This window comes from Onychostoma macrolepis, chromosome 17 (genome assembly GCF_012432095.1).
Source record: "Onychostoma macrolepis isolate SWU-2019 chromosome 17, ASM1243209v1, whole genome shotgun sequence".
NCBI classification, from domain to species: domain Eukaryota; kingdom Metazoa; phylum Chordata; class Actinopteri; order Cypriniformes; family Cyprinidae; genus Onychostoma; species Onychostoma macrolepis.
The window spans coordinates 17079456-17096762 of NC_081171.1; the positions used below are offsets into that span (position 1 = coordinate 17079456).

The 17307-nt window shown below is 37.1% G+C and overlaps 1 long non-coding RNA gene across 1 annotated transcript; it reads right to left on the reverse strand.

Annotated features, from left to right (window-relative positions):
• Positions 1 to 128: 128 nt before the first annotated feature.
• LOC131523805 (uncharacterized) lies at positions 129 to 16297 on the reverse strand. The gene is made up of 3 exons (XR_009266856.1): positions 16144 to 16297; positions 674 to 860; positions 129 to 255 (listed from the first exon to the last, which is right to left on the reverse strand). It is a non-coding gene; the product is annotated as an uncharacterized LOC131523805 (long non-coding RNA).
• Between the last annotated feature and the right edge of the window lie 1010 nt (positions 16298 to 17307).

The window sequence follows — 17307 nt, forward strand, 5'->3', positions numbered from 1 at the left end:
TAAGTTGCATCACACACACCGAAAATTTGAGTTTATTGGCATTTGCGTAAGAGATCTCTCACCCCATGCTGTGGCTGCCAGGCCACTGCCATCTGCTCAGCCCAGCCAGTCTCACAGAGGAAGCACAAGACTATGCCACCATAGGTAATCCCACTACCCACAATTCCCAGCACCTCAGGGTCAGCCCCTGCCAGCTTGCTGGGTCTCAGCATCGAGATGACAGTGGGAGACGAACACAGGAGACTTTAGGAGCATCTTTCAAACATGACAGAAACATGCTCACATTGACATGATGAGAAATGGCACATTTTTGGTATTTGCTTAAATGTGTTGTTTACACCACATGATCAATATATATAGCACATCATGTGTGACTTGAGTAACTAATTACTCTTATAATTAGTGTTACTGAATAATTAATCACAGAAAATGTGCATTATTATCCGAATATAGACAATTAAGTGAGATAGATCTCAGAGAAGAAATTAAATCTTCATTCACTCTCATTTATATTCAAAATGGTGTATATTCTTTAAAAATGCACACAAATACTTAAAGTTACATGGGTTTGAAATGATAACAGGGTGACTATATAATTTTCATTTTTGGTTGAACTATTGCCTTATGTTATTAAATTAAGCATTTTGATATACAAGCTTTGAAAAACATTTACCTTTTTGAAATTATTGGCAGGTGCAGCACTTTGGCTCCAGTGGGGAAATAATAAGATGAGGAAATCTGTCAGAAAGGATGACCAGTGAGTGAAATCCCATCTTGGTTGTTTTCCGTGTGCTATTTTTGATTTGTTTGTTTCACGGTGTTGAATCAATGGTCCTGTCAGGAGTGGTCAGGCCATATTGCTGTGGATAAACACATGAGAGCGAATACAAGGCCTGTGCCCACACACACGCAAACACAAACACACAAACAACTTGAAAGCAGAACGCTCTAAAAACACTTTGCTTCACACACTGGGCTCCGCAGCAGACAAGCTGTCAAAAGAATAATGATAATTTACAGACAGGAGAACAAAGCAAATAATCATCGTCTTAAATGGAGCATGAGGAGTGCGTATGGTTGAGAGTAGCCCCCTCTTTCTGTCTACACACTCCCGTACACAGAGCAACCTTGACATGCACACAATTAACAGATGTGAATACATGCATGCAGAAGAGAAGCGACTGCAGACCTGCACAAGAGTTGTACATTATAATGCAACAACAACAAACAAGCCCAAAACACTAATCACTTTAGGTCAAAAGTTGGGTAAGATCTAGTCAGCTGGCTAGTTATGTAGCTGTATACATTAAAATTAAATACAAATATGGATACAATACAATAGAGGGAGAGCAGACAATTCATTGATTCAGTGCATTGTAAGGACTTCAGAAAGGGTGTTACTTTTAATTGCATATTTAATTTGATGCAACTAAAAATAGACTGTGAAGAAGAGAGTCTGTTTTGATTGCTAAAAACATCCTAATGCAAAGGTAATGCAAAAATAAATAAATAAAACATGACCTTACATCATTAGAAATTTCTCAATATATGTTTAAGTAATGCTGTTTTTGTTTATTAATTAATTAATTTTTAACATTGCAGAATTATGACAATCATAAAGACACGTGAGTAAACTGATTATTTTTAACTTGTCTCACACAAAAAAACAACAACGTGCAAAGGACATCCATTTGAATGTGTAAGGTTGTAATGGCAGTGCTTTAAGGAGGGAGAATCTAAAGATTGAAGATGAATTTAAACATTTCTGGGGGTTCTACAAAACTCTAAAGCACCACTGATAAAAATATCCAAACAAAAAAGTAATATTCTCCATAAATCAATAAAAAAGCTATCGATCTAACAATCAGACTTGTCAAGAATCCAGTGACTGCGATTCTAATCCTGTTCAATGTCAAGCGTCATCTCCTCCGGATAGCCTAGCATCCGCTTACAACACGCCAGCAGATCTCATTAGCATGCCAGACAACGAGACGGAGTGACAATAGATCACTTCTTCATTACAATGACTCTAATTAATGATGTTAAAAGCTTAAATTAAAAAAAAGGAAAAGGAAAATATCTACCTTTTCACTGACTGCAGCTTACCCACAATGCCTGCACAGAAGAAGTTTAATAGTTTAAACTTTGAGCTAATAGTTCAAATTAATTTCCAGTGTTCCTGTCTGAATAGCGCATTCTATGGGCAATACGTGAGCGCGATGAGTACAAGTCCGCTAACAGGATTTGGGCAAGTGGAGACGTGCTTTACGCAGGCTTCGTTCGGTTAAACTTTCGCTAATCTCACTAGGTCCTAACATTGACGTATTGTTTCTCGTATTGTGACAGAATATGCTCGCAGTGGATTCAATGTAAGAGGGCCAATCACATTTAGCTACTTTGAAAGCTCTGCCTTTTTGAGCTCCGCAGAACACACGAGGGTGAAATTGTCTTTGCCGTGGCTAAGATGAAATTCATCGCAAGGCCATCAGCACTTAATACTCGTCTGCGACTTTTGGAACACAGGCTTTCTGGGAAATGATGAATCGGGCTGTTGTGTGCTTGTAATAACCCCGTCGAATGCAAATGAGAGCTGAAGGAAGCCGTAAGACAAAAGACACATTAACACAGAACTCTATCCCAATCCGACAAAGAGTTCTGGCTGGCACAATTCACACAATTCAAGTAAGATAAATCCGCAGCATTTTCTCTCTGCTCTTTGAGAAAAGTCTGGAATTCTGAAATGCACATTACTGCGACCTTCAAGCACCCTTCCGCCGAGCTCCTTATGGATCAGACTTCAATACCCTACAGAATGTAAAGTGAATCCCATGTTTTAGCAGTCTTAAAAGATGGTTTAAGTACGTCTAACATAGTATGAGGTCAGGTATATTCCGTCATGTCACATCCTGATCTCATTTGTATTTGTTTGCACTTCCACTTTGTATTGTTTGAATATATACTCTGTCTGAAATATACTTGTGAAAGTATTTACACATGTACAACCTTGTCTTTTTGTCAAATCGTTTTTTGTGTGTGTGTGTGCATGTATATAAAAACACATAAAATGACTTGACAAAAATACTGTACATTACAGATTAAAAAATATAAATGCTAAATTTGGCAAGCTGCAATCGGTCACAAGTCACATGAAAACCAATGACATTTGGGGACAGATTTACTAAACAGACCAAATTAGCACGAGACCGCAATTCCAAAACAGCGCCGATGGGCGTGGAAATTTCTGCGGGTGATTTACTGACAACGCACAAATTAAAGAACACAGACACAACATCTCATGTACATATAGACCAACACAATATACCAAGCGCAGCACAAATTAGTGAAGTAGCAAATAAGCAGTGCCGATGCTTATCAGGTGTGGGTACTTACAACACAGGTGCAAAATAGTTTGACATGCTTTTTTGGGCGTTAAATAATGGCGCAAAAACCAGTAATTTGACGAGCACAAACGTAAATCACGTTGCACGATTCATTTTAATACTCTTCTCCCATACATTTTGCATCTGACAGGTAAACTCCTACAAATGCATATTCAATAAGGTCAGGCGCAAAAATAACTGTGTCCATGCCTTTTCAGCGCTAAATCTTCACTGCGTGTCTTTAGTAAATCCGGACAGTACTATTTTAATGGCGCAAGCTGTTAGTAACTCTGGCCCTTAATGTCACTGACCCTTTTCACTATGGATGTGGGCAATTTTCTGCCTATGATGCATTAAATTACAGTTTTGGTCCTACCTAGAGATATCATATGGCACAAATAAAATGATGTACTGTATGTTTGTGATAATTCTGTGTTTTTTTTCTATCTATATTAAACAAATTAGTTGAACACACCTGAAATCACAAAGAACAGAATGAACCAGTTACAGTACTTATTAATATAAATTTAATATTCCAAAACCTAAAAGGAATGCAGAAATATGTGTTAATCTCTAAATGTCTTAAATGTGAAATTCTAACTTATTAAATGCTGTCAATCTGTTACTAATGTGTGTTTGAGTGTCTATGCAAATGTACAAAAAAGTATTTATGCTAGAACTAACCTTTGCGTACATACAAATACCTGTGATTACTAATAAAATCACAGTGCATGACAAGTGAAGAGCAGCTCTAATAACAGTTAATTCAGTCCATGGTTTCATCACATCCATAAAGCATTACATGGCTCAATGAGGCTAACAACTGATGAGCTAAACATGTCTCAAGAACGCGTCTTTGTCCTTTGTATCGTTTCATAATGTGACAGTGCAATTTGAAGCTATAACCTCATGTTAATGCACTGCCCTCAGCATTTGAGTTTTATCTATAACATGTTACAGCGCATTCAACCCCAAGACAAACTGGGACATCAATAAGAGCTTCTGCCAAGGGCACGAACTCATGTGCTGTCCAATCGATACACAGGGAGACTGTAAATACTATTAGAGACAGTTAGCTCTTTTAGTACAACTCATTACCCCAATATGCTCATGAAACCTTTGTAAAATTAAAGCAATTATGTTCAGGGATATAAAAACGCACCATCGAGGAGGTTTGTGAATTCTTGTTTCGGAGTTGTTTTTCAGCCAATAAGAATGACCCTTTTGGCTTCAAATAATCAGACAGAGGGCAATAAATAAGCAAATTGTGATTTGCTTTTAAGATAATCATAATCTCTGGAATCCAATTCTGTATCCTATTTACTCCGAGTGTGGCTACTCAAAATTAAAATGAGTCTATCAGCCGGGAGTATCATAAATGGGTATTTATCAGGATTAGAGGATTTTGAAGCCCATCTGAACTCGTTCTCTCTCTCTCTCTCTCTCTCTCGCTATGCCGCCCACCCCCTACTTTTCTTTTGGACGCCGTGCAATTACCATGCCAGAGTACCAAAAGTGACATGTTTGAAGAACAGATAAAAAGACATAAATTGGCTGGTAATGGCGATATTTCCTCAGCTTTAGAAAAACCCATTTATTCTCTCTCTCAACAAATCAAGGCACTGTCATTCCCCCACTCATCTCCCCAGCCAGAGGGGCCTGCCACAATTTCTTTGCTGTAAGTGAATGGCGGAATGCAGATTAGGCCCTGTGCTAACTAGCGCTCTCGGGGCTCACCGGTATCTGCTTCCTGCGCTTTCTCCATTTTTAAATCAGCCGTAATGGGGGCAGGACCTCTGGAGCACTAAAAAGAGGGAACTGACATACTGGACAAACTGTGAATTTTTTCCCGAAGAGGTGGCGATATTGCACATCTGTCACTGCTGTGTAGACAATTACCAACGGCAGGACAAAAGAGAGAGAGAGACAGAGAGAGAGAGAGACAGGATAGGATAACTAAGCTAAACAAGAAGGGTTGGCTCTCAGAGCTGGAGGCCTTTGTCACTGAGTATTGACTCCTGCGTCCTTAATTGTTCATTCATTTATCCAGTGGTGTTTGTGTTGGCACAGTAATTAAAGGCAATCATGCCGTTTACCCCATACCTTTACTAATGAATAATCATGCAGTTTACCCCATGTACCTGTGCTAATGAATAAATGAAGCACTAGGAGATTCAGGATAACAAATGAAAGGCTTCCTGTATGTCCAATTTCACTAACAACAGCATTCTAAAATGGACATTTAGGACAAAGTGGACATTTAGGATTTCTTCCCATGACATTCACAAAAACATGGAAATTAGTCATTCAAAACCCCAACCCACCCTACGTAAAAAATTAAATAAATAAATAAATGACAGACAGAAATTTTAGTAATAATAATAGTAGTAATACATTTTCTAGTATTCTAGTATTTTTGAAAAAATCTGAGAATATATAGTCTTTTATCATTACACATCTTTTACAAATATCACAGCTGAAAAAGCATGGATGTTCACTTGACATCATACAAACACCCATATGCATGATATTTTAGGTCAAAATCTGTCTGTGACCTCACAAAGAGGTTTCATTATGTACTTCAATTAGGGTTTAGCTTCAGCTCAGTTATTTTAAAATATAACTTGGATAAAAGCCACTGTGCTACTTTTCCCATGCATTATAATTAACCCAGAAACTACAGTACGTTCATGTGATGCCAATGCTGATTAACTGAATGCACAGAAATCTGTGTTAAGGTGTAACGCTGATGTAAAGTGCTTTCGAGTGAAACCCAGGTTGAGGTGAGAGGCGAGGGAAATCTGCTATTCTATATGTCAGGTGTGTGGAGTCAATGAGGCTTGACTGTGCTGGGCACCAGCAGGACTTTTCATGGTCCAGTTGTTAGTTGCATATCAGTTACAGCAAATCAGTAAAATAAATGAGTTGTTAAAAGCTCAAGTTACGCCAGAATGCCAAACCTCCCCAGGCTAATTCTTACAGTTGTCCTTCTAACATCCTATGCATGTGCTTTTTATTGCTGTAAGAACATTTTTAAAATATCACATTGTCAACACTACTTGGTGCCGGCTCTCTGTTTTAATCTTATCGTAACAGATGATCCGACTGAATACCAAACGACAGTTGGTACTAACTGTATTTTTTTTTTACTGTTCGTAAGAGCCATTTCATTTTGTTGAGTGCTCATAAACTCTCAGATCAATACTGATTTTTGCTGATCATTTCATGCCACTTATCACTACTACTAAATGAAGCCATTAGTGACCTAGAGTCATTAATTTTGTAGTGTTTCATCTGTTGGTAGTTAGAATAAGGGTTGTGCGCACTGACCCCAGATTAACAAGGTAAGGATAGTACCACTTCTGCATGTTGACATACTACACTTGTATTGCACAGTTAAAGATAAAAAATAAAAAAAATAAAAATTTTATTTCAGTTTTAGTTTTAGTCATTTTAGTACTTCAACATATTTATTTCAGTTATTTGCTAAGGCAATATTTCTCATTTATTCTAAACATTTCTGATCTATTTGATATTTTATTAGATTTTAGCTATTTTTGATTTATGTAATTTCCCTGCCCCTCTCTCTCTATATATAGGTTATATAACCAATAAAATACTACAAAGAAAAAAAAAATCCAAAGTTTTCAGAATTGCATTTGCATACTGCATCTGGAGTAACACTTAACAGGGGGATGGGTGGAAAAAAAAGAATAAATCAGCAGACATAAGTGGACATTGTCATGGTTTAAACACAGCTAATTAAAGCCTGTTTTTCCTGATCAGGCTCTATGAGTGACACTGTGATTAATAGCGGTAAATAATGGGAGATGAGGCTGTGATTCTCCCTCCGCACACCTGTGTGCTGGGTGCCATATTGCAAGACTGACTTTAGAAGCCCGACATCTGGTGCCTGGCTCCTCTCGCTCCTAATATTTAAAGATGAGGAGCTGAAGCCAAGTCACCCTTTCAGTATCACCCACAAATGTGTGTGCGCGTCTGGTATGTCTACAGTATTCCTGCAGAAAATAAACAATGACATACTGTATGGTATTCTAGAATATAATTATGCATCAGAAAATAATTTTCGTCTGGCATATGAGGTGACTGCTATGAAACTATAAATGGCAAAACAGGTTGGCAAGAGAAAAGGAGACAGAACGGATAGTGAAGGGATAATCTCAAATGAAAGCTAAAGCACTGTAAGTCCTTTAATTCATCTAATGGTGTTCAGTACAGGCTGTGATCATGTTTCAATTTCGGATCAGATCGCCCAGATTGCATAACAGCATCCACTATGGCTTGTGAGGAATACAGGTCCTCTTTTATGGCATATATTAGAGGCTTATAGCATTAAAAAGAACAAGAACTGTTTTAGTACATTTCCATTTGCTTTTTAACCCATTCAAGATTTATATTATTTAAAGGGATAGTTCACCCAAAAATGAAAATTCTGCCATGTATTACTCACCCTCTTGTCGTTCCAAACCCGTAAGACCTTTGTTCATCTTCGGAACATTAAATTAATATATTTTTGATGAAATCTAAGATCTTTCTGAACCTGCATAGACAGCAATGTAACTACAATGTACAAGGCCCAGAAAGGTAGTAAGGACAATGTTAAAATAGTCCATGAGACATCATTGGTTCAACCGTAATTTTACGAAGTTACTACAATACTTTTTGTATGCAAAGAAAACAAACATAATGACTTTATTCAACACGCGTTCATAAGAGTACCACAACGCACGCTTGCAGGATTAGTTTATGACGTCAAATGTGTTGCAATTGCCAAACAACCATTAAAACTTTGGCAACATGCCCTTTAGAAACATCTGAGGGTGGTGCTGAGTTTTGGGGATCTTCAATATGTGACATGCTTGTTTCAAAAGTTTAAGTTATTTAGTGTTTTGGGTCTACCAGAGGATCATCCAACACTGACCTGATGTTGAGGAGGCATGACAGAAGAGTAACAGGTTAATCACCATCAGGACTTTCTCCAGCTCTGGACAATGCAAAAGAACATCTAATTAATTGATTGAGCATGACTAGGAAGAAGATTGTGATTTTTTTTGAGGCAGCACAGAGACTGCATCTAAAAATGAATTATTGGCTAGTTTATATAAACAAAAAAAGGGGTAGTGGTGGAGGAGTGATTCATTCATGAAGACCGCAACAATATTTGTTATTATTCAAGGTGCCCCCTGACAGAAGCATTAAAGTGTAACATCAGCCATAACATTTTTTTTTTTTTTATTAACATCACTTTTCCCATTTGTCCAGTGGGAAGAGTTCTTGTAATCTTCTGGCATCTTAAATGCTTTTCTTCTCCTTGAATCCCTCAGGGCAAAACTTTTCCCTGACTTCCTGTTGTGTCTTCTCCTTGTTTTGCAGGGCACTTCCTGCCTGCAGAGGAAGTTAATCAGCTCTTTAGCCTCTCAGCAGCCATTCTGTAGCTGCCCCTGAGCTCTGGAGAGGGGTCAGGCCATCCAGTCAAGACCCCCTTTGATAAAGCTTTGTATTCGGGGCGATTGGTGAAGATAACACAGCATGCAAGAACATACCCTAGTGCTGGTAGGCAAAGAATGTCCTTGTCTGGTCAATCTCAGAGGGCAATCGCCAGAATTCATGGGGTCCAATCTGATCTTGATCTTAGGGCTCACTATATGTCCAAAGCTTGGGGTGTACCATTTGTGGCATGTCTAAAAATGCTCCTGTATCTGCACCAGCTGAGCAGCAATCAGAGATGGCCAAAGGTCTCAAGGCCACCTATGTATGTGGTAATTTCTAACAGTCTACTATCATCATCTGGATTCCAACACACCGTGCTACAGTATCGATGGGTTTAAGCAATCCAGATTTAGTTGTCAAATAAATGCAGTTCTTCTGTTCTTTCCAATCATGAAAGAATCATGAGAAAAACTGTATTACCGTTTTCACAAGAGGTTTCCACAAAAGCATGGCTGTTTTCAACAGTGATAATAAGAAATGTTTCTTGAGCATCAAATAAGCATATTTGAATGATTTCTGAAGAATCATGTGACACTAAAGACTGAAGTAATGGCTGCTGAAAATTCAGCTTTGCCATCCCAGGAATAAATTGCATTTTAAAATTGAAAACAGTTATATCCAATCACATCTATAATATAAAAATGTAAATGTTTATATTTGCATTCAGTCTTTGATTCAAACTAATTTTAAAAACATTATGTATGAATACCTACAAACACTAATGAGATCACACTTTATATATAAAGAATTAAATGCAATAAAATAATTAAGTTAAATTATATTAAATGAAATTACAAAAAAGTTCCCAAAAGTACATTTAGAACTTCTTTTTAAATGTGCAGATTTAATCATTGTAAAATCCTTCTTAGCATTATAAAATAAATATGCCAAAAAAAAAAAATCTTATATTTGCACAAAAGCAAAAAAAAAAAAAAAAAAAAAAAAATATATATATATATATATATTATAATGCATAATGATTTTATGTTGCATAATATATCAATAAAAATGAAATTCAGTTCAATCACTACTATACTGGTTACTCCATCAAATCAAATCATTTAATAACATGGATTTTCATAATTGATTCCTCAAGTAAAGGCTGGATTGAGTTTGCAAAGCGTGACTTTTTTTTTTTTTTAAATCCACAATATAAATTTAGGATTTTTGGTGGATCACACAAGCAAACATAATGTTAAACCCTAGTTCAATGGTTTAAGGTGTACCCACAATCGTCAATCCAATTACATCTATACCAAAATATCTATGCTCTCTTAAAGATATGCTAAGGTTTAAACAACAACCTCTTAGTTTAAAACAAATGCACTAAAAGTGAGATTTCAGCATCAATATTTCGTATGAAAAAGGGCATGTTTATAAACAATGGCGACATTTATTTTGAATGGGGAAGATTGCTAATTTTCAAGACTGCCAGTAATAACAAACAAGTCAACCAAGACTGAAGCTCTCGTCTTGTACGCTGAGCGAGCGCACTCAGATGAGAGGGTAGAAAGGAGCAGCGATAGGATTTGAAAGGCGTTACACTTGAGTGCCTCCATGATTTGCATTTAGTGACTGAGACACATAAATGGCGCTGGGCTGTACATCCAATTGTTTGTGGTCAAGCAGCGCGGCGTCGGTAATTAGGATGCTTTCCAACACCTCAGGGTCAGACCAGATTTTCTGTGAGCGATCACAAACAATTCAGCACACAATTCAGATTTTAAACCCTCAAAATACTGATAATTAATACAGCGGTGATAAGGGAATAGTATAATTTGAAAGTACGCTGTATTTTATTGCGTAGCGAGGAAGGGATGGGGAGGAGTGAGGAACTCGTCAATGAGTAATTTTTCTTTTCTTTCTTTTTTTTTACAACATTATAAATTTGACGGGGGAGAATATGGAAGGGAAAATGCTTTTAGTGTGTGATTTATACGAGTGTGATGGGAGAATCATAGATCACCACAGCAAGTCGACAGGCGCTGATGGGCCATATGAAGAGCGCTAATGCCGTCAGAACAAAATGTAACCAATCTTTGGACGCCCTCAACCATGCAATATGCCTAATAGAAACTCCAAAACTATCAGGCTGTCAGGGGCTCGCTGCGGTAAAGGGCCTGGCTCAGGAGATGTTAGATGGGAGACAAGTGGTATAAATTTACCTGTTGTGGACCCTCCACACACACACACAGTTCGATACAGGTTAAGGAAATCCTCAAAGCTCATTTTAATTTTGCCCCTAACAGTAATAAAAGCTTGTCTGCCATGACATTAATTTGTAAAAGTTGCTTTTAGCACCAGGCAAAATAGAAAATAAAATAACATGCCATAAATGAGCAACAAAACATAAAATATGCACATAACTCTAAAACTACACTACGACATGGTCACTGTGACAGTGAGGCATAAAACAAATCGAAGCCAGCAATAATGTATTTATCTATATTTCTGTTCAAAAGTTTGTGGTCTTTATTCAGCAAATATTAAACTGATCAAAAGTGACAGCAAATTTCAAATTCTTTAGAACTTTCTTTTCATCAAAACAATCCTGGAAAAGAAAAATGCATCTTTCGCCACCTTTTGACATTGATAATAATAATGTTTTTTGAGCAGCAAATCAGCATACAGTATTAGAATGATTTTTGAAGGATCATGTAACACTCAAGACTGGAGTAATGGCTTCTGAAAATTCAGCTTTGCCATCACGGGAATAAATTACATAATTACTGATTTTTTTTTGTATTTTTGATCAAAAAATGAATCCTTGGTAAGCATGATATTAAAAAAATAAAAAAATAAAATAAAATAAATAAATAAATAAAACTAATAATAATAATAAATAAAAGTACTGCCTCCAAACTTTTGATTGGCAGTGTATTCTCTGTGAGTACTTGTGTAACTATTATACAAGACCTGGCAACAACATTTTACTCTAATTTTAGATCATTTAAATCTATCCAAACATGCAGATCCTCCAAAGTCTTACATAAAAGGAAAAAAAAAGAGCAAACTATTTTCTGAGCAAATGGAAGATGGCAACATTTGCTAAGGGAAGAGTGATCGGTATTGTTTTAAGGTGGAGTGTTTGTAAATACTCTTTATCTACATAAAAACAAAGCATTTATTTAAATTTTTTTTTATTTAATATAATTTAATACTGAATTAATGTTCAGTATTAGTAATTCAAATTAATTAATGACATTAATTAATTATGTCATTGACAGTAAATAATAAATACATACAATAGTGTCTGTTTCTGTTGTTATTTTCTCTGTTTATGTTCTCTTTCCACTATAGCTCAAATGACTCTGAACCTACGGACATGGCATCATGACAAACACACCAAACCACACCCCCTCATCCCTTCACACACACACACACACACACACACACAAGGTGAGGCCTTTAATCACCTCTGTGCGCTCTGACTCTAATGTCCTAATGGAGAGTCACAGCGCACCTCAATGTATTTATCATAAAAGCCAGTGCCAGTGTGAAAACCTAAACAGTCTGACCTCCCTCTCTCTCACCTATCCCCTCTCCCTCTATTCCTGCACTCCCCTGGTGAAAACATGTAATTCTACTTCCATTAAGCAGAATATGCAGCCCTTCACGTTGGGGAGCGAGAGGGGCACGAGTTCAGTTCCTCCACATTCACTGCATAGGTGCAGCTCACGCGATTCATTTTAAAGCAAGGAGGTGAAGACAGCCCTGGAGGTAAGGTGACAAACCTCAGCTTATTATTATTATTATTATTTTTTTTTTTTAAATATATACATTTTTATTTATTTATTTTCAGGAAGGGGAGGGTACATGAGTTACATTATTTGTCTATAATTGCCTGTATATTGGAATATGGATATGAAAATGCTATAATGAAAAATTGGGTGCATATGGACTACAATCAAAAGAGATAGAACATTAAATTATGGGAGAAAGAGAAGAGGGAGGGGGTGGGATCAGGTTCAAACCTGTGCCTCTCACATTAGCACCACAACTCCCTCTTTAAGATTGACATCATTGAGACTCTTGTGACGATGCACATCTTTGTAAGGTTCAGTCGTGTGCTGTTATTCTATTGGATGAATTTGATGTTTTTGAGGAATTTAATTTTTTAGTGTGAACTTCCGCAAATAACAAAGCAACATGCTGTCATTAAACTGATTTTCATATAGTATCATCAGCTGATCATTTAACAATGAGATTCAATTAGTTAATGCAATAGCTAACAGGAAATAACAATGAATAATTATTTTACAGTAAGTCCAATGTTTCCTAAATTAAAAGAAAAAAAAAACTTTGTCTTTCTCTTTAGTTATTCCTTCCCTTTCTAGCTTGTACTTACATTTTTTAAATTTTTCAAGTTGTATATATTTTAGTTGATGTATCATGAATGAACATTAGCAATGAAACAGAACATAGTGTATTTATTTGTATAAATTTGTATAAACAAATTACCATTAACCTAATTGAATACATTCTGTAAAAAAAAATAAAAAATAAAAATAGTTACCTAAAGTTAACAAATTGAACTTTTTCATATCAATTATTACCAAAGTATTACCAAAAGTATTAATAAAAATACTTTTCAACTACCTTTTGTATAGTAACAAAAATGTTCGAACAATATGAGGATTATTTATTAAGGAAAAAAAACAGGTTTTATACAATGGAAAAATAAATGTATGTATTTTTTTACTAACATGCATTTGAAATCTAATTTAATAATATATCCATCTATAAAATGTAAACTGTAAAAAAACAACAACAACAACAACAACAACACTAAGTGGTTTTTAGCACTACATATATGACCATCTACAAGTGAACAATTAAAATTTGAACGCAGAGAGGTGCATGGGAACTCAATATTAACCATGAATCACATACTTGAACAATTAGGCCAGGTTGTGTAGACACTGAATGCACAGTGCATTTATTGAAATCTACCAGTAAGGAAAAGACATGCATCCGCTCATACGCAAACACATCTGGCTCCTGGTAGCCTTTTCTCTCTGCATTTCTTCCAGTTTGTTAACCTCGTGCTGCAAGCTAGAGCATCTGAACAGGGCAGAGACACCTCACATGAGATATCTGCTATTGAAAAAAAAAAGTCTGCATAGCCCGAGAGCCTGGCGTCTGATGCAGTGGTGACAGCTATATGTGTCAACAGCGATCAAGAGTGAAGCGTAGACAACAGGTACTCTCTTTCTCCGTTTCTCTCTCTCTTGTCAGTCAGTGGATCAGCAGCAGTGGCTAGCACGTACCTCCCGGCCCGCACCGGCCCGAAGGCAGCCTGCCGCCACCAGGCCGCCCGAAACGGGCAGATGTGACTATGGTTCCTGGCATTTGGCAAGACTGCTCAGCGTCAAGCAGACGGGGATGGGGCCGGACAGAGCATCAGCTGTAGTGCCAGCGCAGGGGGCCCTGGCAGTGTCATAACATAAGGGGGGCCGAGAACCCTATCTCTCTTTGCCTCCTTCCTCGACTCTCCCTCCGCAATCACAAGCCAGCAGCGCCCACTGTCACAAGCCATCACCGCCCCACAGGGGAAACTGCAAGTGCACAGCACAGAGTCAGGAGAGGAGAGGATCGGGCGCTCGCTAGTAAGCTAAGTGGCCACAAAAGGCGCCGTCACATGCGATATTACATGCATCCTCTTGAGGTGTTTTTTTCCCCTGCAATTTTCAACATTGCCAAGTCGGACACAGTAGAGCTTGCCAAAGCCAGATAAACAAACAAACTTGCGCAGGAAGACAAAACAGCATTTAGAAGAAAAGAAAAGGGCAAGAGGATGATGACCCGTGGCCAGATCGGTACAGGGGGAAATTGCTGAAGACATCTGCAAGATGTAAGTCTTGGCCTCAGCTTGAGAGGACAAATAGAAAATAAAACTGTGCTCAGGCGATGGCAAAACGTTGCCGAAACTGAAAAGTAACGCTGTGTGTGTGGTGCACGACGGAACAACACAGTGATAGAGTGTGTGAAAAAGCTGTCATGTGACAGTGAGCAGTCTGTGTCAGGAGCGTGACGTGTCGCGGTGTGACAGTTGTCTAGTTTCATCGGTGTGGCTGGTGGGAGAGGGGCGGCCCTGCAGACACGCTCAGACTAACAGAGGAAAGTTTCTTTCTTTCGCCTGTTGTCTGAGCTTCAGTGCATTAATCTTCATTAGGCTGCGACTGGCACCGCACTGAAAGCATCGAACCCTCGATTGTGTTACTCAAGCCCTTGTTGTGTGTAACACAACAAATGTCACCACGAATGAACCATTAGCTCACAACAGCTGCCAGTCATCACCTCAAAAATTACAACAATCTCAAACACTACAAATTTATATTTTGATTGATTATAGCCTGACATTCATTGGCCTTTGGGGTCTAACTGATTCCTACACCAATAAAAAAAAATTTGTTTTCGAAGTTGTAAGCAAAGATTATTGGGAGTATGTGTTACAAGGAAATACTATTTCAATTTTTCAAAATTTCATGTTTAATTCACTGTAACTTGGTGTTTCTTTGTATTAATTGTGCAATTTACTAGCAATTCCAAATTGATTTTACACCAGATGTTTTAAAAATATCTGATTACTGATAAAACTGTCAACAATTTTAGTTTTAAACATGGTGTAAATACTGTACATATTCCTTGATGTGAGAAATACACCTGTACTGTATTTTAAGCTTGTATTCAGCCTTATACTACACAAAACATATCAAAAACAATTATACTTATTATTATTATTCAAACCAAGTAAGTGCATATTCATGATTTTATAGGAAACAATATATGTAAATAAGGGGAATTTTTTTTTTAAAGACAAAAAGTGTAAACCTATATGCAAAAAAGTTATAGAAATGAAATATTAAAAAAATGAAACATTTAAGATTAAATTGCACTTTCAAAATAAACTCACCACAAAAACTGCAGCCAAGATCTATCTTCAAATAAATTTGACTAACAGACATTTTCTATTATGAAATTATCTCTGTCATCAACAAAATTTGTGTCAAACACCTCTTTTTGTTTGTTGTGTCAAACAAACGAAATAAACCCTAATTAACAGATGATAAAGCAGTGATTGTAAAGGGTGAGCTATATCAAGTTGCTCTTGAAGATAAATAACAGCTGAATAATTTGCTATGTTGGGCCAGAGTGATAAAAGGCAGTGATTTGTATCCACTGATGAACATCAGGAAAGACCTCAGAGTTGTAAATGAAACAATCCCTCAATGACCAGCACTTGTCTTACCTTTATATGAGCATAAGTCATGCAGTCTAAGGAATTCGACACTTTACACAGATTTGGGGTCAGTGTGGTTTACTTCATTGTGGAAAAGCAAATCGATCAGGTGGGCCTATATCAGTGCAAAATAGAAAGTTAAATGTGTCTGAATGAAAGTAAAATTCACTTGAATTAAGCAGTTTTTTTTTTAACAAGTCTTCTCTGTTTGATTGGATGAATAAATTAAATTACTGCTTTTAATTGGTCACTTTACCTGATTTGAGGTCGTTCTACTGTAATTGCACCCCAAAGCCAGTTATTTCCCAGACATCCGAGCACCATCAGCATTTTGCCCCAGTGCTGTTTTCAGGACAGTATATTTCATGATTGACAGTCACACAATTCAGTTCAAACACTGCTGAGACAGGACAGGATCAACAAGGGTGACCAACCCTACAGAGAAAAACAGAAGAGACTACCATGCTGATGGAGATGAAGGGAGAGGGGGATGAGAAGCAGAAAAGTAGAAGAGGATAGAGGTTTTACCTGCTGGCAGTTTTTAATGAGCACTTCACTTCTCAAGACCAACCACACTCACACATGCATACAACAACAACAACAACACATGCCTAATTCATGTAGCACACCATATATAGAGTAATGCAATATATCCTAATGTGCCACATAAAAACTGATTCAAAATAAAATGAATTAAAGTTAAAGGACATATTTCAGAATAAATAGACAAATTTCAGACATGATGCACTAACTTAATTAATTTTTATTATGCTCTCTAACACTTTTACTTACAGTATGTCTCCTGCTTCTCTGATTTTCGAGTTTCAGAAGAAAGAAAAAGAAAAGATCACCCAGTAAAGTCAGCGTCCCATGATCCTCAAACTCATATTTCTGATCTTCAATAATACTCTTGAAAATGAATAGTCAAGTCAGCAGATTTCATCTGGAGCTTTCAAACCATTTTATCTCTCTTCTGGGTTCTCACTGTTTGCTCTGCATTAATAATATAGTCAAAACTGAGCCCAAGCAACTCAAAACTCATCTGTGTTTAATGCAATACAATGAACTTTCACTGTATCTCCACTTTTGTCTAATGTTAGTATTATCTTCAAGGAAATAGTGTTATTAAAACTTGCGGCTGACTCTTTTAACTAGACACCTAATTCTATCTCC